The 22,326-nt window shown below is 39.7% G+C and overlaps 1 protein-coding gene across 2 annotated transcripts in view; it reads right to left on the reverse strand.

Moving 5' to 3' along the window:
• RNF19A (ring finger protein 19A, RBR E3 ubiquitin protein ligase) overlaps nucleotides 1–8,698 on the reverse strand; it is a 54,610-nt gene extending 45,912 nt beyond the window's left edge. Inside the window, exon 1 of one of the 2 annotated variants that reach the window (XM_066379237.1) lies at nucleotides 8,415–8,698. The gene's annotated coding sequence lies outside the window, so the exon portion shown is untranslated. Of the gene's footprint in view, nucleotides 1–7,796; nucleotides 7,911–8,414 lie in introns of those variants that run through there. The other variant, XM_066379239.1, reaches the window with a different exon arrangement.
• Nucleotides 8,699–22,326: the final 13,628 nt, after the last annotated feature.

Consider the following 22,326-nt stretch of genomic DNA (forward strand, 5'->3'; position numbering starts at 1 on the left):
TCATCACCAAAAATCATTCTAGTAATTATAAATAAACTACTAAAAATTGTGTCATACTTTTATATAATTTCTGAATACTTCATCTAAGTATTCTACTGAGATTATTTACTAGAATTTGGAAAAAGTTAAGCAGAGTAAAGGAGATCAGGAGTGTGTTTATGCCTGGTATTGATTATAATTTTTAAAAGAGTAGAGCTTACTTTAAAGATGACACTTAAACAAAGACTTGAAGATGGTAAGGGACGTTGCTATGTGGAAAGCTGAGGAAAGAGCATCCAACACATAGGAAATAGCTATTGAAAAGGCCCTACAGCAGGAAAATGCTTGAAATGTTCAAGGAGTAACCCCAACTTCAGATGTGGCCAAAAAGAAATGAGCAAGGCAAAGAATATATGACAGGTCAGAATGTTAAAGAGCCAGTTTGTGTAGGGCTGTACAGGCCACTGTTAAGACTGGCTTTTATTCTAAGTTAGATGAAAAAACTCTGGGGGCTTCTAAACAGAGAATGTTTAGAATCTGAATAATTTAAAAGGATAATTCTGATGTTAAGAACAGAATGGGGGAGGGGCACAAAGAAAACTAGATAGAAGGTGACAGAGGATGATCTGACTTTGGGTGATGGGTATGCAACATAATTGAATGACAAGATAACTTGGACATGTTTTCTTTGAATATATGTACCCTGATTTATTGATGTCACCCATTAAAATTAATAAAAATTTACTTATTAAAAAAAAAAAGAATAGGGCCCTGGCTAGTTGGCTCAGTGGTAGAGTATTGGCCTGGCGTGCAGGAGTCCTGGGTTCAATTTCCAGCCAGGGCACACAGGAGAAGCGCCCATCTGCTTCTCCACCCCTCCTCCTCTCCTTCCTCTCTGTCTCTCTCTTCCCCTCCCGCAGCCAAGGCTCCACTGGAGCAAAGTTGGCCCAGGCGCTGAGGATGGCTCTGTGGACTCTGCCTCAGGTGCTAGAGTGGCTCTGGTCTCAACAGAGTGATGCCCCGGATGGGCAGAGCATCGCCCCCTGATGGGCATGCCAGGTGGATCCCGGCCCCGCGCACGCGGGAGTCTGACTACCTCCCCGTTTCTGGCTTCGGGGTGGGGTGGGGTGGGGTGGGGGAAGAATAGAATGGAAAGACATGGGTAGGAGTAACAGCATAAAGAACAGTTTCAAGGCTACTGCAATAACCTAGGAGAGAGACTGATGATGGGCTTATCGATGGAGATGATAAAAATGTTTTGATGCATGTTTGAAGGTAGAACTTATAGGATTTCTTGAGGGATTCCAGATGACTTCGTCCTTAATAACTAGAAGGCTGAAACTGCTAGTCAATGAAACGAAGAAAGCTGTGAAAAGAGCAAGTTTTAGGGTGGCGCTAAGAGCAAGAGTTCATATTCAAATATTTAAGTTTGAGATACCTCTTATATCTTAGGTGTAGGAATGTGTATCCAAATACCTGTTTGACAAGCATGGAGTTCAGGAAAAAGAGTCTGTCCTACAGATATGAATTTGGGAGTTGTTGTTATACAGGTGGTGTGTAAAATCAGGAGCATGGTTGAAATCACCAAAGAGTAAATATAGATGGGTAAGGACTGAGCCCTGTGGCATTCCAACATAGAAGGATCCAGTAAAGAGAGATTTAAAAAAAGTGGGAGGGGGACCTCTTAGGAATTATACCTTCAGGAGACAAAATCTGTTGGTCTATCCCAATCCGTATTTTACTTGCCCCCTCCCCTAACCGTCAACTACATCTTAAGAAGAACAGTTTGACCGGTGGTAGAGTACAGTGGATAGAGCATCAACTTGGGACACTGAGGACCCAGGTTCAAAACTCCAAGGTCACTGGCTTGAATATGGGCCACCATCTTGAACACAAGGTCCCCAGCTTGAGTGGGGGATCACAGACATGATCCCATGGTTGCTGGTTTGAGCCCAAAGTCGCTGGCTTAGGCAAAGGGTCAATGGTTCGGCTGGAGCCCCCTGGTGAAGACATGTATGAGAAGCAATTTATGAACAACTAAAGTGATGCAACTACGAGTTGATACTTATCTCTCTCCCTTCCTGTCTCTCCCCCCTACACACACACCAAAAAAAAGAAAGAAAGAGAGAGAGAGAGAGAGAGAGAGAGAGAGAGAGAGAGGAGAGAGAGAAGGAAGGAAGGGAAGGAAGGGAAGGAAAGGAAGGGAAGGAAGGGAAGGAAAGGAAGGGAAGGAAGGGAGGGAGGGAAGGGAGGGAAGGAAGAAGGAAGGAAGGAAGGAAGGAAGGAAGGAAGGAAGGAAGGAAGGAAGGAAGGAAGGAAGGAAGGAAGGAAGGAAGGAAGGAAGGAAGGAAGGAAGGAAGGAGAAGAACAAAGCAGGGACAAATTGGAAGCAGTAAAGGACTGACATGACAAAAAATGTGTAACCTTTTTCTTAGGCCTACTGAAACTTGAGAGTATTAAGACACTTCCTCTGGTATTTCTAAGAAAGGATTAAAATTCTAAAGAAAACACTGTTTAGTCTGACAGTCACAATGCAGGATATAAAACAGAAACAAGCGGCCCTGGCCGGTGGCTTAGTGGATAGAGCATCATCCCAGCATACTGAGGTCATGGGTTTGATCCTCTGTCAGGGTACATATAAGAAGTAACCAATGAGTACATAACTAAATGGAACTAAGTGGAACAACAAATTGATGCTTCTTTCTCTCCCCCTTTTACATCCCTCCTTTTCTCTCTCTCAAATCAAGGGAAAAATTAAAAAATAAAAAGATATAAGCATAGATCTTTGGCTTACTAAAAACTGAGTCTATATATTAGTATCCTGTGGCTGCTGTTAACATATTACACACAAACTAGCCACACAGTAGATGGCTTACGACAACAGAAATTTATTTTCTCACAGTTCTAGAAGATGAAAGTCCAAAATCCAGCAGGGTCATGCATCCCTTTGGGGCTACAAGGGACACCCTGTACTTTGCCTCTTTCAGCTTCTGGTGACTTTGAGTATTCCTTGGCTCACAGTCGTATCACTCCAATCTCTGCCTTCACATTGCCTCTTCCTCTTCCGTGTGTCTTCTCTTCTTCTGTATAATTACTCTCTGCTCTTCCTTAATAAGGACAACTTATCATTCAATTTTGGAGCCACTCGGATAATCCAGGATGATCCCCTCATCTTAAAATCCTTAATTATACGTGCAAAGGCTCTTTTTCCAAATAAGGTATTCCTACAGGTTCCAGAGATTAGAATGTAAATACATTTTTTGAGGACCACCATTCGACCTACAACGTAATTCTAAGTATTTTTGCTAAGGACATCAGTAGAGTACTTTTGTTTATGAAAAGGTCAAAGAATATATATTATATAATTAAAGGATGGCTATAAGGAGCTATCTGATTTGACTGTGTATATGATTAGGCTGTATCTGACTATCTACAACAGCTTATTGAGCAACCATTGTCACTTTGGTTTAGACAGAATTAGTCATTGTGCTACACATTGCATATGCTGTGAAATAGGCTTTTCTAAATGACTGTTTTACTTTGTTCACATACATACACTTATCAGTCCCCATATCCTTTTCCCCAAAGACCTAATTTTATGATTTTGATTTACGTACACTTATATAAGAAGTGTCAGTTACTCATACAAACAAAACCTGAAGGACAGATTCATTCAGGCAATATTTAAATATCAAAAGATCAGATGTTCAAAATCATAAGATTAGAATAAATTAAAGTACAAGGTGCTCAAACAAATGTATTAACCTTTCCTGATTTTATATGTTACAAGAGCACCTTGCATTGATTATGAACTGAAACTGATTCCAATGTGAGAGGTAACAGGATTCCTATATGCAGTAGGCTCATAGGGACTTATTCTTTTTGTTTTTTATTAAGATTTGTTATGACAAATTGTTACTAATGAAAAAAAATCTTCTAATAGTCTTAAATAGAAGAGTGTTTCAAAAATATAATTTATACTAATCCAGTAAAATAAATGATAGCACAGTCTCCCTCATTATATTATACAGGGGAAGAGAGTGAGGCACTGTATTTTGAGAAAGTTATAAAACCAAGAAAGTCAGGTATCCTGACTTTCAAATCTACTAATTCCAGTTAAATGACATAGGTGCTTCTGTATTTGGTCTCAAAAGATGTACCAATCAATTATAAAAAGACTATCAAACAACAAGAAAAGAATTTCCGTAGAAAGGAAAACACATTTCATACAAAATGCCCAAGAGCTATGCTCTCCAGTGTAAACACACACTGGATTGAAGACTTAGTATGAATAAAAGACTGTCAAGTCACTCATTAATACACATTTAAATGATAAATATGCTGGGTTAAATATATTATAAAACTTGATTTCACCTGTTTCTTATTTTTTAATGTGACTAATAGAAAATCTTATTTATGACTCACATATTTCTATTAGCCCTACTGTAGAGAAATTTATGAAATTGTTACTTTACATTATACATACTTTATTCAGTTAACAAATACTTATTCAATACCTATTACTCTCAGGTTTTATGCTAAGACCTTAAGAATGAACAAAGAAAATGGTCCCTGCCATCATAGAGTTTACATTATCTCCTACACTTCTGCCCCATATTTCCCATACATTACCTCATTTGTGATAATTCATTAAAAATAATTTAATTTAGGATATATTATTATGCTATATAATATTTATTTAGAAGGCTAATACTATCACATTCCCAGTCCCTTCTCCTGGTTCCTTACGCCTTCCCTCTAACTAGTTTGATCCCTCCTATGGCTCACCTCTACCAGTGTGTCTCATCAACTGGCAACCTGCCTGCTATTCACATTACCACAGGGCTATTTATACTTTCAGGGGTCTCCAGAGAAGAAACGAAGTAAAAAATGTTAAGTATACATAACTTTAAGGGGCCAAATCCAGTTTTTTGTATCCAAGATTGAGTTTTGAAGTTCTGGGGGGGCTTAAACAAACTAAGGTGATTTTAAGCAGGCTTTTGCTTCATAATTCAATGTACAAACTTATTTGAGGAACTAAAACAGGTCCTCATCAGTTTTGTTCTACTAAGGCTTTCATGTAAGAAAACAGTGTATCTCTAGTAAATGATTTTTAAAATAAAATACTACTTGCAATATCAACAGGGCAAAAATATACATTGATTTTAAGGCTAACAGTCTAGCTTTCAAGAAAATGTTATGAATATACAAAGTAATTTTTCAGGTTTTATTGACAGCTACGAAGAAAGCAATACAAACAAAAAGTACTTTATCAAAAGGTGCCAATCTTTCCCTCTTTAATACAGACAGTATTACTGATTTATGATAGGTATTCAGAAACAAATGAAGTACCCAAGTTATAAACACCCAAAATGATTTCACTGCCAATTCTGGTTGAAGTCTACCACCATCTGAAATACAGATGTGTTTACCAAAAGAACATTTACCCTCAATCTTTAAACAACTGGCTGATGTGGTTACATACAAAGTTGTTTCAATGTGATACATCTTCTGTCATTTAACAAAGAACTAATACTTTATTACTTAGAAAAATTAAGCCAAATAAAAACAATAATTACTCCTCACTGGAAAAACAAAATCACCTAAGGAAAATTTAAGTATTTTCTATAATAATCTGATTATCACTTTGCTAAAAGAGTCAATCCAAAAATCTTTAATCCAAAGTATTTCATATATGATCATGGGTCCTTTCAGACCAGTATTAAACTCTACGAGTGTTAATTTGCCAAATACAATGGAATATGTCACCAAAATATAAACTAAGAAATTCAACTTTCCTTTGTCCTTTAGCCCCAAATAGCCTAATTTTTACATGGGCCTCAAACAATCAAAGAGCATAAAGTTTAGGCAGTATGAAATCAGCCAGTGACAATCAACTGTCACTTCTTAGTAACATCAGAAAAAAAAATTCTCTAAGATTTTCTTTATAACCAAATAGAAGAAGAAATATAAGGATATTCAGATGTATATGCACAAAATTTATCTCCATCTTACTCTATGCCCTCACTTGACTAGGGACTTTTACATGTTATGACAAATATTTCTCTTCCCTCTTGCCCTGGAAAAACTCAGAAAATTGCATTTTTCAATACTCTATGCCTTCCAGACTAAAACAAAAACCAAAAATTGGGGGGTGGCTATGATTAAAACTCAGAGAATTTCTGTGGTAAATCCAAGTAAGTTTTTAAGAAAAAAAAAATCAGGTTCTTTCCAATGTTAAAAAAGTTTGCTTCAAATCACCTATATCTAATCCATTTAACAAACCCTTAAGAACAAATAACATCTTTCAATCTGATCCCATTAAAGAGAGGAAATCCCAAGTGCTTCACATTCATAACTCTAAAACTATTACTTTATGACTCGCCTATTTCAAATTTGTGAGGTACATTTATTTTTCACTAAGATGCTGACGTACCTTTGAAAACAGATACTGATCTTACTATCTTTCACATGTTAGGTAGAAAAAATATGGTTTCATTTAGTCAAGTATAAAGGCACCCTAAATTCTATAAATCACCAGCAAAATAAAAAAAATAATAATCCAACACAGGTTAAATGACAGTATACAGTAAAGGACTATTCTCTATACATATGAACTCTAACTCTCAACTGAAGCATTGCACAAATGAAACAATATTTCAAAGTAGCTACTATAAAGAGACTAGGAATTGGGTTATGTTTCAACTCCTAAAAAAAAAATGTTCCAGTTTTAAAAGTTAATCTTACTGGAATCCTGCTGGGACGTAGGAGATATTGAAAAAAATACACTGTTAGTTGCCAAAACGTAATTTTTTCCTCAGACACCTTGCAGTGACATTACAATAGTTTCCACAGAAACATTAAATTTAAATTTCAGTTATATTCTATACTGCAATAAAAAGGAGAATCTTAAACTAAAAGTTTTATTGTTGTTGTTGCATAATTTGTTTTACTAAGTCCCAAGACTTAACTCTAAACTTTTACCATGGATTGCATGTAGCAAGAAAAGAACATTTGAAAATAAGAGTTAATAGATCATCGTTTATTTTCTAGAGAAAAAATATTTACATTTTAATTCAGTTCAGACAGCTGGGTGTTAAGGAGGCATAAACAGACAAATATGGTCATTTCTGAATTATAAACAGAAGTAGAAAGATTCACATTAAGCTAATTAATGGCAAAACTGAAAATGAAATTTAGCGATACTGTCTGACTTCATTTAACCAAAAGGGTCAAGTTAAAAGAATAAAAATGAGAAATAATAATATCACTACGTTCTTAGCCGCAAAAAAGTGTAATGGAAAGGAAAGATCACAAACACTTTAAAGCAACCGTTCACAGGAAAGAGTTGCTTTATGCCTCCACTGTTTACTGACGTTTAAAAAAACTAGCATTTCCAGCCAACCTGGGTTTGAAATTTGCAGCGGCAGTTAGGCGGTCCTTTCCAACGTCAATTCAACAGAACAGTCTGCAACATTTTGAACAGTAAATATTAACTAGAATTAAGCATCGTTTGTCTATTTCTACCTTCAAGGACCAGTGAGAAAGAAATTAAGACCTTTCTCCCATATATAGCCTTAACTTCTTCCCCTCCTTTATTTACTACCCTTGTTGCAGGGTTAATGAACCCTAAACTTCTTTTCTTCCCATTAATGGAAACGGGGAAAGAGCAATGGCAGAAAGGAACTCAGAGGACAGGAAAAACTGAAAATTAAAAACAGTAGCTTTACTTGCTGAGTGAAGGCTGGGAACTTCCAGAAGGTCTGGCATGAGGGAGAGAATCCTGGAAGACCCCTATTAACACATATGGACTTGACCCCAGAGCGGCACCGTTTTTCCTGTGTAGAATGTCTTTCTGCTTTTGAAGGGGGCGCAGTCTTCTCGGATGAACCCTCCCCAGTGCATGCCTCCTCTCCCCTGCGGTCCCGGCAGCAGGGGTTGCCGGGCGCTGGCTCTGGCTCCGGCTCCGGCTCCCAATTTGCAGCCAGGCCCGGAAATCGGTCCCGTTAGAGCCGATTTCACCCATCAGGAATGCGCTCCGCCCCCGCCGCCTCCCCGCGGCCGCCGCCCCCGGGGTCGCCCGCCGCAGGGGCCGGGAAAGTGCTCGGGGAACGCCGCCTCGGCCCGTCACAACACTGGCGGGTCCGCCACCGCCTCCACAGACGGCCAGCACAGGGCTCGGGGCGGGTCCCACGCTCGGCGCCCGGGCCGGGCGGGGGACGCGGAACCAGACCGAGGCCTCAACCCCCGGGCCGGCGCCGGCCCCGCGCTGAGCACGAGAGGGGGCGCCTTTCCCGGGAGATTTCCGAATCCCTTTCATCCCCGGGAGGGGCGCGAAAGCAGCGGCGGAGCGGAGCGGAGCGCCTCGGATCAGAAAGGGGAGCCGCCCCTGCCCTCCCGCTCCCGGGGTACCCCCCTCTGGAGCCCTCCCGTACCTTCAACTCCTCAGAGCGGCGGCAAGCGCAGGGCTGCGGGCGCGCAGGCCCATCGCGCGGCGGCGGCGGCGGCGGCGGCGGCGGCGGCGGCGGCGGGAGCTGGAGGAAGTAGGGAGGAGGGTCCCTCAGACCCGCCGAGGCTTCTCCCAGCTGGGGCGGGAGGAGCGGAGAGGAGGGGTCCCGACGGCCGCGCTCCCGAACTCCTCCGCAGTTCTGTCTTGACGGCTGTTCCCGGGGACCGACGCCGCAACTGCCATTCTCCCCCTCCCTGAGCGCCCGCTGTCTCCGCCCCCCCTCCTCCCACTCCTTCCTCCCGCCCCCGCCCCGCCTCGCCCCTGCGCGCCGCCCGCGTGCTGTACGTCATGGCGTCACGCCCACCGGGCCCGCCGCGGGTGGCTTTGGGACGTAGTCGTTTGCTCTTGCACGTTCCCCCTGCGCGGTTGTGGAGCGCCCCGCGGGTGACCCAGGGCGCGCCCCTCGTGGGGCAGGCGCGGTGCTTCCTGCTCCTCCGGCTCGCCGGACTTCGCCCCAACCCGGGCGAGCTGTGGGTGCGGGTGTCTCCTCCAAGGATTGGTGGGGCTGCCCCTGAAGTGAACGAAGGTGTAGGACTAAGATACTGGCTTTTGGTATTTCGTGTGCAATTATGTTTTCATCCCTCTGTTCCTGCGGTTCTTCTGCTAGAATGGCAGCTCCCAGGAGAGCCGAGCTGGGAAGTTGCAGAGAGTTTGTGCGGCTCTGCTAGGAAATGTTCTGCCCTGGGAGTGGCGGCGCCCCACCCCTTCGCTCTTTTGGTTTTAGTAGACTTCAGTCTTCCGCGGGGGCTGCTAGGAGCAGCATTTAGCCACAAGTTAACACTCTGTGTGACGGTTCGGAAAATACATATTTTCCCCTCACCTTTCCCCCCCCTAATTTCACAAAGTCGTTTAAGTGTTGAGAATTCATATTTCAGTCCTTGATAAATTCGGAATTACTTTAATCTATTTTATCTGTTCCATCTCTTCAGACTTTTCAATTTTTAAATTGATTTTAGAGTGAAATTAGTTGTTCCACTTAGTCATTGGTTGATTTTTGTATGTGCCCTGACCGGGATACAACAGCAACCTTGGCGAATGGGGACCACGCGAATGAAGTCCCCTTATATCCTTCAAGCCAGTTCATAACCCCCTGGAATTTTTTAACCAACGCGTGACTTAGTATCAATTCTTAGTTGAATGTTCAGTCCAGACTTGGTCTATTCCCTCCTAGTTTATTTCTCTTTAAGATTTGAAGTTACTCTTTCTTGGAATACTGAGAAATGGAAGGAATGTGATAGATGCTGAACAGCATGTCCATTTGCCACCTGTTACTTAACTAAATATATCACCCTTTCAATCCTTGTTTTAGTGTGTCTAATTTAAATTAGAAGCAAACCAATAAGTCGTGGTCTTTCAGATGGTACTTGGTATCTCTGGTAACCCAGTAAATGTTTACCAATTAGAAAACTAAACAAGCTAGACAATTTTTAGGTCTAAGTATCTTTAACCATGAATCAAAGGAAGTAATGATGGGCATGTTTATTTTCATATATTGGAATTTTTAAAATGATACTTGAAGGCCGCCAGCAATTTTAAGGGATATTTTAAGCCTACAGGTAGTACAAAAATAGAAAGTTAAATAGATTTATGGAACAGTGCCCATACGTAATTAATTCTTTTTGAAAATATATCAACATGTTGAACAACATTTCAGAACAGAGGGGGTATTGGCTTTGAAGGGGGTTTTGAGTGCAGAGGTTGTGCTCGGTGGGAATGGTTGGCCACACTGTACAATTGTCATATTTTCCAGAGATGCCTTTTCCTGCTTGTCTTATTGAAAACTAGAAGGATTTCCTACTGTTCACTAAGGCAACATAAATATATTAAGAAACAAATCTATTGAACACCTCCACTTGAACCCCCAAAGGCACTTCAAACTTAGTCTGTCTAAGGCAGAATTTATCTTTTTCTCAAAACTTGCCTTTCTCATTCACCCAGGCCCAAGCCAGAAATCTAGGATTCTCCCCAGGAATCCTCCTTTGGTCATTTCCAGTTAATCACCAAGACCTTATCATATATCCTAAACATCTCTCTGCTGCACTATATCCGTTTTCTGCTTTTTGGTTTCAACTTTGGCTGCACATTAGAAACCCTGATGGAGCTTTTAAAAATACTGATTCCCAGACTATTGTACATCCACCAATTAAGTCAGACTCTTTGAGGATGGTGCTCAGGCTTCCCATATTTTTAAAAATCCCTCCCCAGGTGATTCCAATACAAAGCCACGGTTGAAAACTACTGCTAGGACCTCATCATTTCTCACTGTATTACAGTATAAGCATAATAATTGGCCCCAGGTGCCTTAATTGTTGGCTGCCTTCTTTCTTCTAATTCATTCAACATTAGTTCAATATTTATTGAGTACCTGGTGTGTTGGAGAGAGAGGTTTACTGTTATTGGGAATACAGCAATGAAAAAGTCCTTGTTTCTGCTCTCATAGAGCTTACATTCTGGAGGTGGGGGTATTAGGGGTGACAGAAAAAACAACAACAAAGAAAAAAACAAATTTCCAGAGTAACATCTAGAAACCAGGAAGGCTGTTATTTTAGTTTAGTTTCTCAAACTAGACATTCAAATGTCCACTCTGACATTTGAACCGGATTCTACAAGACAAAAAGGAGGAAAACAGGTTAAGGTAGGGAAGGCAGAAGGAACAGCAGATGCAAAGGTCCTACCTAGCAAGACAAACTTGCCAAATTTAGGCAGCTAAGGGCTGAAGTATGGAGTAAGAGGGAATATAAATGGCATGGGGTTAGAATGGTAGAGGGAGTCATTATTTAAGACCTCTTAAGGTCATGATAAGCAGAATTCTAAAGGGTTGGGACAATGGATGATGAGACAACAGATTTTAAGTGGAGTGAAACCTGCTTTACCTTTGAAAAGGACCACTCTGTTTGCTTTGTGGTTCAGATTGTTGTAGAGCAAGAGTGGAAGCAGGGAGACGAGTTAGGAGGCTACTGCAAGAATCCAGGGGAAAAATCATAGTTCTTTGGCCAAAGGTGGAAACAGAAGTGGATGGTTTCAGTGTTTGTTTTAGAGGCAGAATCTGCGTGGGATGTAGAAAAACTGGGGAATGAGAGAAAGAGAACAATAGGGTTACAATAATAGCTACTCTATTGAGTACATATTATATGACAGGCTCTGTTCTAAGTGCGTTATAAGTATTAAACCACTTAATTTTCATAAGAGTCCGAAAAGATAGGTGCTATTATCATCCCTTTAACAAATTAGGATCTTAGGCCCCAGAGGTTAAGTAATTTGCTCCAGATATGTAGTTGGTAAGTGGCAGAGTTGGGATTTTGACCATTGTTGTCACAAAGTGAAAATTTCTTCAGCCACACTAAGCTACTTGTAGTATCATAACATCCTCTTTCCTTTCTCCCATCATAACTCCTCCTCCTCCTGTTCGCTTGCCCTCCCTCCTTCCTTCCTCTCTCTCTCTCTCTCTCACGCACACGCACATGAACATCTAACTTATTGTTTATGCCATGGCCTCTGCCTAGAGTGCCCTCTTCCCTCACCTTCTCTACCTCAGTCAATTTATTAACCTTTACTTGTCCTTACAGGCTAAGTCGAGCCCATCTTTTTGTTTCACAGCAATCCTGTGCTTACTTCTATAATTTGCTGTGTAAAGCATTTCATTGTTATTATTTATTTATTTGTTTGTTTGTTTTGTGACAGAGACAAAGAGGACAGATAGGGTCAGACAGGAAGGGAGAGAGATGAGAAGCATCAATTCTTTGTTGTGGCTCCTTAGTTGTTCAATGATTGCTTTCTCATATGTGCCTTGACGGGGGTGGAGAGCTACAGCAGACCTCTTGCTCAAGCCAGGGACCTTGAGCTCAAGCTGGTGAGCCTTGCTCAAACCAGATGAGCCCACGCTCAAGCTGGCAACCTCAGGGTTTCGAATCTGGGTCCTCCACATCCCAGTCTGATACTCTATCCACTGCACCACTGCCTGGTCAGGCATCCCACTAAACTTTGAAGGTGGGAAACTTATTGCCAAGGAAAGAGGAAGGAAGCAAGTGTAGCCATGCCCACATGGCATGCCTTCCCTGGACACTGGGAGACACAAGTATGATAAAGCATTTTTCCTGCCCTCAAGAAGCTTGTAAACTTGGTAGAGGAACACATAGAAAATCACTTTAATACAAGGGCCAAGAGTCTGATAGATACAACATGATACAGGAGTACTGGACAGGACATTGGAGGAAGAAGCTTTGCCTGGGAGTTGTTTCACTGGGGAAAAAATAGAATCAGGAGTAGGAGCTTGGGGGCTTTATTCCCACCACCATTCAATGTGGTTTGGGGAGGCAGTCTTAGGACCTCATCCAGGAAGACTTGGGAGATTCTCAGTTGACACAGTTGATTCACTGTAATGTGCTAGTTCCTGATCACTCACTCTATCTGTCATTATGTGAATAAATTTACTGATTTCCAAGTTAGTTCATTTCCTGTTTGGAAAGGTCATAGAAATTTCTTATATAGTTCCATCCTTTTCTCAGAGCTTAGGTTCTAGCTGTGGGACTTTGGGAAAGTTATAGAACTCCTATGACCCACAGTGTTGGACCCAGTGTATAAAGCTGTGAAAATTGTACGCTGAATTACCACAGGGGGCACCACAGACACAGACCATGCATGGTGCGCTGTGGATGTGCTTCACAGTGGCCTTCCTCAACATATGCTCCTCTGTGAAATGGGGGGTAAAAATAGTACCTACCACATTGGGTTGTTCTCAGGCGTGAATCAGTAAATGCAGGTATAACAGGCTTGGCACGTAGTAAATCACTAATATATGTTAGCTGCTATTCCTAGGTAAAGGGAAGCTTGCTAGAATAGGAGTTATTCCAGCTACAGTTTTTAAAATGAGCTCATCTGTGTCCCTTCTTGGGTGGTTCCCTTAATTGTTAGGGCCATATAGGGAATCAGGAGAGGAGAAGCTTTTTCTCTTTCAAATTAAGAACCAAGATCCCTCAATGGAAAAAGCCTTCAGGTCGCTGAAGGCTGAGCTTCTCTGATTATACACCTGTCGCCCTACTCTATCTTTCACCCACCACTTTCCACAGGAGAACTGGCACTGTATCTTCCCCAAAGCCAGCCCAACATGCTCTTTCTTGTGGGAGGGTTAGATTCCCTTTGAGAGCTATTTAATCAGGTAGTATTGCTCGAAGTGTAGACTAGAACCGTTATTACCAGAACCTCCTGAATTGCTTATTAAAATAGATTCCTGGGTTCCATCTCAGACTAACTGTGTCATTATCTGTGGGGCTGGGGTCCTGGAATCTAGTTTTTAACAAGCTCTCCAGGTAATTCACATCACATGTTTGAGAACTACAAGTTAAATGCTTTAGCCATGATGATAATATCCCAACTCTAAGCAGTTTTCTTCCACTAGAGCTTTCATTGGGCCCTTCAGAAAGGAGGGTCTGTTTTCTTTTCATGGGATCCATCTAATTATGTACAACCTATTTTGTTCCCCCTCCCATCTATTATTCAGAAGTGACATCTCCTTTAACCTTTTCTTGATGTAGACTAGATCCTCAGGTCACCATTACTCATTGATCACTCCTATCTTTCTTGATTACCTTCCCTGTTTGGCTGACTTATGAGCAAGCCTACCCCATTCTGGTGACATGGGCCAGAAACTCGCAGAGTTCCCGGTAACTAGATCTGGATAGACTCATTCCATGTTGGAAGGACAAGTATGTCTGACTAGGTCCACAATGGTGGCCTACACTGGGAACAGGATGTCAGTTGGTGATGAGCAAGAATTTAAAGTGACCATGATATGGCCCAATTTTCTCAGGATAGTCCTGACATATACCAGTTGTGGGGGCCTAATTATTAATAGTACCCACTTTCACTTTCAAAGGGTCCTGCGTTAGGCAATAAATTTTGTGGTCATTCTGGTAACGAACCCCATGTCAAGACCAACAGTTGCCATGCGTAGGTGTGGATTGTGCCTAGACCACCCCCTTCCCAATCCTCTACCTTAGCTCCTTTCTCTCCTCAGATTTCCTTAATGAATCTACTTTGGTATAATACTTTGTGCTTTCATTAAGGGATTTGTAAGAAAGTGCTGTGAAATTTGTGACGATAACACTCTCATTGACAATATCTGGGAAATACTTTTCCATGGTTTTAACAACTGATATAGTTATTTCCTTTGTTTATTATCTCATTTGTTTTTGTCTTCTGAATACCCAGTTATGAAGCTAACAGTATTTCCCTTGGCCGTGAGAAAGCTTGTAGCCATATATGTAGCCTTCTGGCCTGTGTATAAGACCAAACAGGATGCAATTTATATGCTTAACTCTCTCCTGACTTAAATCCTGTTTCCATTCCTTCACTAACTTCAGGTTTAATTTTTCTGGTGCTATATTATATGTGTCTGAAACCCATCTGTTATCCTTTTTGAAGCAAGGCTGGTATAAAAAATGTGTATGAACACATGCCCACAATCAAACTGGTACTGATTGCTAGTTACATAACTGAAAGTGATTATTTTTAAATGTACACAAGAATAACTTCCTCGCAAAATACAGTTTTAACAAATGAATAGCATTTAAGTAATACTGGATTTAGCTTTCTACATTATTATCTAGAAAGCGAAGATTCCAAATAAAAGCAGACAAGAGAGCCTGACCTGTGGTGGCGCAGTGGGATAAAGCATCGACCTGGAACACTGAGGTTGCCGGTTCGAAACCTTGGGCTTGCCTGGTCAAGGCACATATGGGAGTTGATGCTTCCTGCTCCTCCCCCTTCTCTCTCTCTCTCTCTCTCTCTCCCCTCTCTCTAAAAATCAATAAATAAAATATTTTAAAAAAGCAAACAAGAGATTATATTAATTTTCAAGCTGAAGTATTTTTAGATATAACCTAGAACTTTACTCCAAATAATGTAATGAAGTACGCTCACTGTTGAAACCACATAGCCTGATTAGACAACATTCAGGGCTATTCACCTTCACAATGAAATCCTGTGCTATTTGAGATGAAGAAAAGGAGAGGAAGGGAGATCAGAGAATCAGATTTGGGATGTATAGTTCAGATAATAATGACCCATGAGCAGGAATCTTTGGTCAGAAGTTGTGGCCTGTAACGGTCTCTAGACAGCTGTTCTTTCTGATACATTCATAATATTGTAGGGGTGTTGGGGGCTGGTACCTGGTGGTTTGCAGCTAACATAAAGCCACATGAAGAAATTCATCTTAAGAAATCACTGAGGTATACCTTTTACAACTAGTTTATTTCTGAGGTTGCATTGAGTTTATAAGACTCAAAGCTAGATAGTCTATTCATAGTCTAAGTTATTTAATGAATAAATTGAACATCTAGTTAAATATATTTTTAAAAAATTTACTCTAAAACTACAGAAATCATGTTCTATTCAGTGATTTTCAACCACTGGTGCATGAACTGGTGTGGTCCACCAGAAATTTCATCCACTATAGTATAGTGACCTCTGCTCCTTTTCAGTATCAGCATACCTGCTTTTATTTCTTAAGATGGAAGTATTTTTAAAATACAAAAACTTTCAAAGAATAAGATAACAAACCCTTGTAACTCCTGAAAGAACAAATGTTAATATTTTCTCATATTTGTATTATTATTATTATTATTTTAGCGAAGGAGAGAGAGAGACAGGAAAGGAGAGAGATGAGAAGCATCAACTTGTAGTTGTGGTGCTGTTCATTGATTGCTTTCTCATACATGCCTTAACGGGGGTGGTGGCAGGGGACTTCAGCTGAGCCAGTGACCCCTTGTTCAAACCAGCAACCTTAGGTTCAAGCCAGAGACCTTGGGCTTCAAGCCAGCAAACTTTGGGCTCAAGCCAGCGACCATGGGGTCATGTCTATGATCCCACACTCAAGCCAGAGCACCTGTGCTCAAGCTAGTGAGCCCGCGCTCCAACCAGTGACCTTGGGGTTTCAAACCTGGGTCCTCAGCATCCCAGGTTGATGTTCTATCTGCTGTACCACTGCCTGATCGGCTCATATTTGTATTATTTTTTAAAGCAAAAGAGATGAGACCTACAGAATTGAAGCCTACTTTTTATCTTCCCCCAATCAATTCCTTTTCTCCCAAGGCAACTGTTATCTTGAACTTTTTACCATTCTGGTTCACATCTTTATCCTTTTACTACATAGTATATGTTCACAAATAACTTACTCTATTGTTTTATGCTCTAACCATGCTAAACAAAAATTTTACATGAATGATGTTGTACCAAATGTGTCACTCTACAATCTTTTTTTTTTCTCTACTCCAAATTGTTTTCAAGATCTACCTATGTTAGTACATTGAACTCTAGTTCATTCATTTTGAGTGTTATGTTAGTGAGCATTCTTATACAACATGTCTTTTTGCACATATGGGAGAATTTCTCTAGGGTACATACCTAGAAGCAAAATTACTGAAGAAACTCTTTAAAAGTTGAAAAATACCATAACCCCTTTTGTCATCCTGCTCTGCTCTGATTATACTTCTAAGTGGTAATATTCAACAGATGAAAGAGTAGGGGTGTGCATTGGGATTCTCAGAGTCCTTCCAGTTAAAGGTCTAAAATGACTAATACAGGCAAACCTCATTTTATTGAGCTTTGCTTTACTGTGCTTCACAAAGATTGCATGTCATTAACGTTGAGGCAAGACCCCTCACCAACAAAAAGATTACAACTCACTGAAGATTCAAGTGATAGCATTTTTAGCAATAAAGTTTTTTTTTAATTAAGCTAGGTACGTTTTAGACATAGTGCTATTGCACACTTAGTAGACTATAGCAGTGATTTCCAACCTTTTTTTTTATCTCATGGCACACCTAAACTAATTACTAAATTAGTAATTAAATTAAATTTACTAAAATTGTGTGACATACCAAAATATATATTTTTTGCTGATCTGATAAAAATTGTTATGTTTGATTGATTTCTTAATAATAATAATACAAATTACCTACCCTTTTTGCTCCAAAGTGACAGTGGCTTTTTAAAAAATCAGGTGCCTATAAGGATTCTACTACCAAGAATTAACCAATCAGACACAACCTTATTATATGATATAACCAATAAAATGTAACTCTATTATATGACTTATATATTTATGGTTCAAGACAGGGCATTCATACCAGAGGGCATTTGTTGTGTTGGCTGTTGTCATTTTTTTATTTTACAATCTAAGGGAAAAGAGGTTAGTGTCCCTGACTAAATAGTCAGGGATTATATGTTTTAAAAATTCTTGGGCCACATTGGTTAAAAATTGCTGGACTATATAGCATAGTATAAACATAACTTTTATATACACTGGAAAACTAAAAAATCTGTAACTTGCTTTATTGCAATAGTTGGTGTATTGTGGTGGTCGGGAACCCACACCTGCAATATCTCCAAGGTCTGCCTGTGCAGAGAGATGAATGCTCATAGGTCAAGGTCCCATTACATCTGTTTCCTCATCTTCACAATGACAGTAATAAAAGTACCTCCTTCTTGAGTTTTCCATGAGAACTAGATAAAATAATAAATGTAAAGCATTTAGCAGAGTACTTGGCATTTAGTAAAGCTCATTAAATATTAGCTATTATCAATAGTGTTATTTTAAGATGAGTGGATATTGGTTCTACTGGCTTTTATTTGAAAAAAATGTGTCATAGAATAGATTTTTTTTTTTTTACAGAGACACAGAGAGAGTCAGAGAGAGGGATAGATAGGGACAGACAGACAGGAATGAAGAGAGATGAGAAGCATCAATCATCAGTTTTTTGTTGCAACTCCTTAGTTCATTGATTGCTTTCTCATACGTGTCTTGACCGCGGGCCTTCAGCAGACCAAGTAACCCCTTACTCAAGCCAGTGACCTTGGGTTCAAGCTGGTAAGCTTTGCTCAAACCAAATGAGCCCACGCTCAAACTGGCGACCTCGGGGTCTCGAACCTGGGTCCTCCGCATCCCAGTCCGCCACTCTATTCACTGTGCCACCGCCTGGTCAGGTGAACAATAGAATTTTAAAGAAGAAAACTATTCCTTCTGTAATGTCACTTTTGGAAGTTTTATTTTTGTGGGGGTTTTTTTCCTTTCAAATTGAATTTAATTTTTTGGCAGAATCTCAGCACTGAAACGGTAAGAAGGACACCAACATTTAAGCAAGGAGAGAAAGTACAGAGGCAACTTAGTATGAACTAATTCTTGCTGAAAGTGGACAGCCTGTTTCTGTAGGGTGCAACCTTCATCCTTTTTTTCTGCCATCCATTCTTATCAATGGAATTGCCACTTCAGCCCCATGTATGCTAGCAAGGAAACTCATTAGCAGTTATCAAAAACAAGTCTACTTCTAGCATGGTTCCAACTTAAAAAATCCCATCTATCTACACCAGGAATCCCATCAGAAATGTATTAAGAGAAGACATATTATTTCTGAGAAAATGTGGTTAAAATCCAAAATGGGTAATTGAAATCTATGTGATCTAAAAAGATGGGCAACAGATGACATGTTATACCTTGAATGCATCATATGATATTTAAGATTGGGGGAAAATTCAAGACCCTGGGTTAATTGTTGAAATTCACACTTGGGAGTTTTCAACGTGTGGAGCTAAAATGACTTTGCCAAGCCAACATTCCTATCAATGATCAAAAAGAGTAAGATTTGAAAATAGGTGGGTAACTAAACAAGGAAGAAAACTTTCTGAAGTCGCAGGGCCAGAGATTTGTATTCAGTTTCAAATAGTTTCTTAGGGGTTTTCTATTCTGTGATAAAAAGCAAAACTTTTAAACACTATGTCTCAGGACATGAAGGGACAACTGAAAATTTACTATGGTGCTAAGATTTTGAGATGGTTTTGTTTGAGTAAAAATTCCCACACATTGAAGTTGTGTTATCATTTATTTTTTACCAAGAGGAGGAGGGTACCCAATCCAGATTTTGTACAATGTTGGTTCCATACACTTCCTGGGCTTTTTAAATTTTATCTTCTTTATGTTTCAGTGTTAAAACAGAAGAGGAATAATTTAGTAGCAAGCATTTGGAGATTTAGGAACAATACTTGAGACATTCTATTTTCAGAAGCAACACAATCAAATTCGAGGACTTGGATAACTAAAGTAGATGATCAGTCACAAAGAGGTATTTCTTTTGTTTCCATCTTAATATTTTACTGATTTACAAACCCAGTGGGAAAAGGAGTGTAGAATTTTTGTTTTCCTTTAAAATGAACAATGAATTCCCTTGAAATACCACATATTGAAGACTTAGGAAATCTGGAAGAAGGTAAACTTCCTTTCCTTCTCTTCTCCCTTCAGTCCCCACTCCCATCTCATTCCCATCTAACAATGAGTAACTATTGTCTCTTAATTTGGCTTCTAATTTACCTTTGCATTAATTTTTCACAAGTGAAAAATTTCCAACCTGAGAAACCTAACTATATAAGTATATGTTTGAAAAATAAATGGCATAAAAAATTTTTAAATAAAAAACCAAATAACCAGGTAGTAACACATTTCAACAAGAAGTGATAAAAAAAGAAGTGATAAAAAAAATTCATTCAAAAGATTCATCCTTGAATAGAAAACCCTAGAAGGAAAAATGACTTTGATACTTAAAGGAAAGAACTTAAAGGCTGAAGGGTCTTAGCAGAGGGTTTGCCTTTTGGTTCTTCCAAAGAGGCAAACACACAGTATTTCTGGATTTCGACTTCCTATATGGTACCTGCTCATTTGTCCCTCCCTTTGACCTGGCTAGTCTACTGATTCTTGATCCTGGTCAAATTGTGTCATCTCTAGGTCGTTTTTGTTCAATGTCTGACCTCAGGACAAGCTGCCTGTACCCAAGAATTTGGTTCTAGCTCTCTGCCCTCAGCAGCTCCAAACCTCCTGCTTGTTCCCTAGGCCCTCAGTATTTACCAGACCTTGGTCCCATCGTACTGCACAGAAGATAGAACACAGGTCAACTAACCGACAGATTTTCCAGTCATTATTATCAACCCCAATACTGCAGAAAATATCTGGGGATGTTTATGATAGAATATATATTTATGAATACTATTATACACATATGCAAATATTTTTATGCATTTATATTCACATAAAATGTGAATAGCTCATAATTTAAATAGACACAACAGATATCTCTTATGTCTTTAACTAATTTCCTTCCTTCTTCCCTCTTTTAGAAATTCATTTAATTAACAAACCTGGCTACAAGAGAAAACAAATCAGACACAGTCCATGTCTGAGCAGTGATAGAATTTAGAGTAAAAATTTGCATTGGATGCTTACCATGTTACAAAGCTATATAGCTATACTATTGTTTTAAAGACACTCTTTGCCTAAGCCCTCAGAAATACTTACACTCTCGTGACCTTAACAGTCTATTGCTGCATTCAGTCTGTCTTCACCCTTGACTCCATTTCCAACCTAGCCTCCACTGCCCTCACTTGCATACTACACCCTCTTACCCCTTTTCCATTCTACTCTCTTGGTCATGTCAGTTCCCATCTGTCTGCTTTTCTGTTCTTGCTTCTGAACTTCATAAAAATGCTGATTCACTTTAAATACATACCACTTAACCTCAAATTAGTAACCCCATTATTCATTTCTGTTTACTACTAACAGCTATTCCCAGCATTTCTTACTCTTTTAAGTCCCTATGCCCACACTTACTAATTTTATTTGACAAATACTAATTGAGAATCAATAACATGCCATGCACTGTCCTGTGTTCTGGGTATTACAGTAGGGGACAAAACAGATCCAGTCAATGTCATAACAAATTTTAAAGTCTAGTGAGGAAAACAGAAGTAATTTCTTGCCCTTCTTCCTTTACTGGGAAATTTGGGTTTTTGGAGAAGCATCAAACCCCTCACCTTCCTTTTCCACATGTCATCTCTCTCTGATTTTTCTTCAGGTCTGTCTGCCTTTCTTCTAAACTCAGGAAAAGAGCCAATATTATTTCCTTTCTCATGACCTCTTGAATACATTTCCTTCTTTCTTCTTCCAAGAACTCAATCCTTATGGTTCTTAATATTTTTTATTCTGAAATAACTGATGTTTATCTTAAACTCTTTAAACAGTCTGTATTAAATACAAAACTGTATTTTTACTTTCTTTGATAAAAGAAATGCTTAATAAATTTACTAATATCTTTAAGTTCAGAATTGGCAGTTTCTGTGGGTGCTATCTTATATTTTTTTTCTTTTGAAATCTGTGTTCTGTCCCAAAGTAATCAGTATGTGAGCCAATAGATTGACATGCTTGGATCTGGTCAAAACATTCTGATGAACAGTTCCTCAGTGACATGTCAGAATGACTTCTTTTTAAATGATTTTATTTGGATTGCCTTTCAGGTACTTTATATTTTGCTATGAAAAAGTCCCACACATCTAGGCTTGGGTTTTCAGTTTTTAATCTTAGACTGGCTAACAAATACAAAGAAAAATTATTTTCATTTTCTGACTTACTAATTTTGAATTGGTAAGGAACTTTCAGCGTCTAAGAATTCTTTTTTAAAAACTAATTTTAATGGGGTAACATAATTAAATCAGAGTACATATGTTCAGAGAAAACATCTCCAGGTTATTTTGACATTTGATTATGTTGCATACCCATCACCCAAAGTCAAATTGTCTTCTGTCACCTTCTATCTGGTTTTCTTTGTGCCCCTCCCCTTCACCCCCCCCTCTCCCCCCCCCTGTAACCACCACACTCTTGTCCATGTCTCTTAGTCTCATTTTTATGTCCCACCTATGTATGGAATCATACAGTTCTTAGTTTTTTCTGATTTATTTCCAGTGGTTCTCAACCTTTCTAATGCTGTAACCCCACAATACAGTTCCTCATGTTGCGGTGACCC

The sequence above is a fragment of the Saccopteryx leptura genome, chromosome 3 (genome assembly GCF_036850995.1).
Source record: "Saccopteryx leptura isolate mSacLep1 chromosome 3, mSacLep1_pri_phased_curated, whole genome shotgun sequence".
Lineage (NCBI taxonomy): Eukaryota > Metazoa > Chordata > Mammalia > Chiroptera > Emballonuridae > Saccopteryx > Saccopteryx leptura.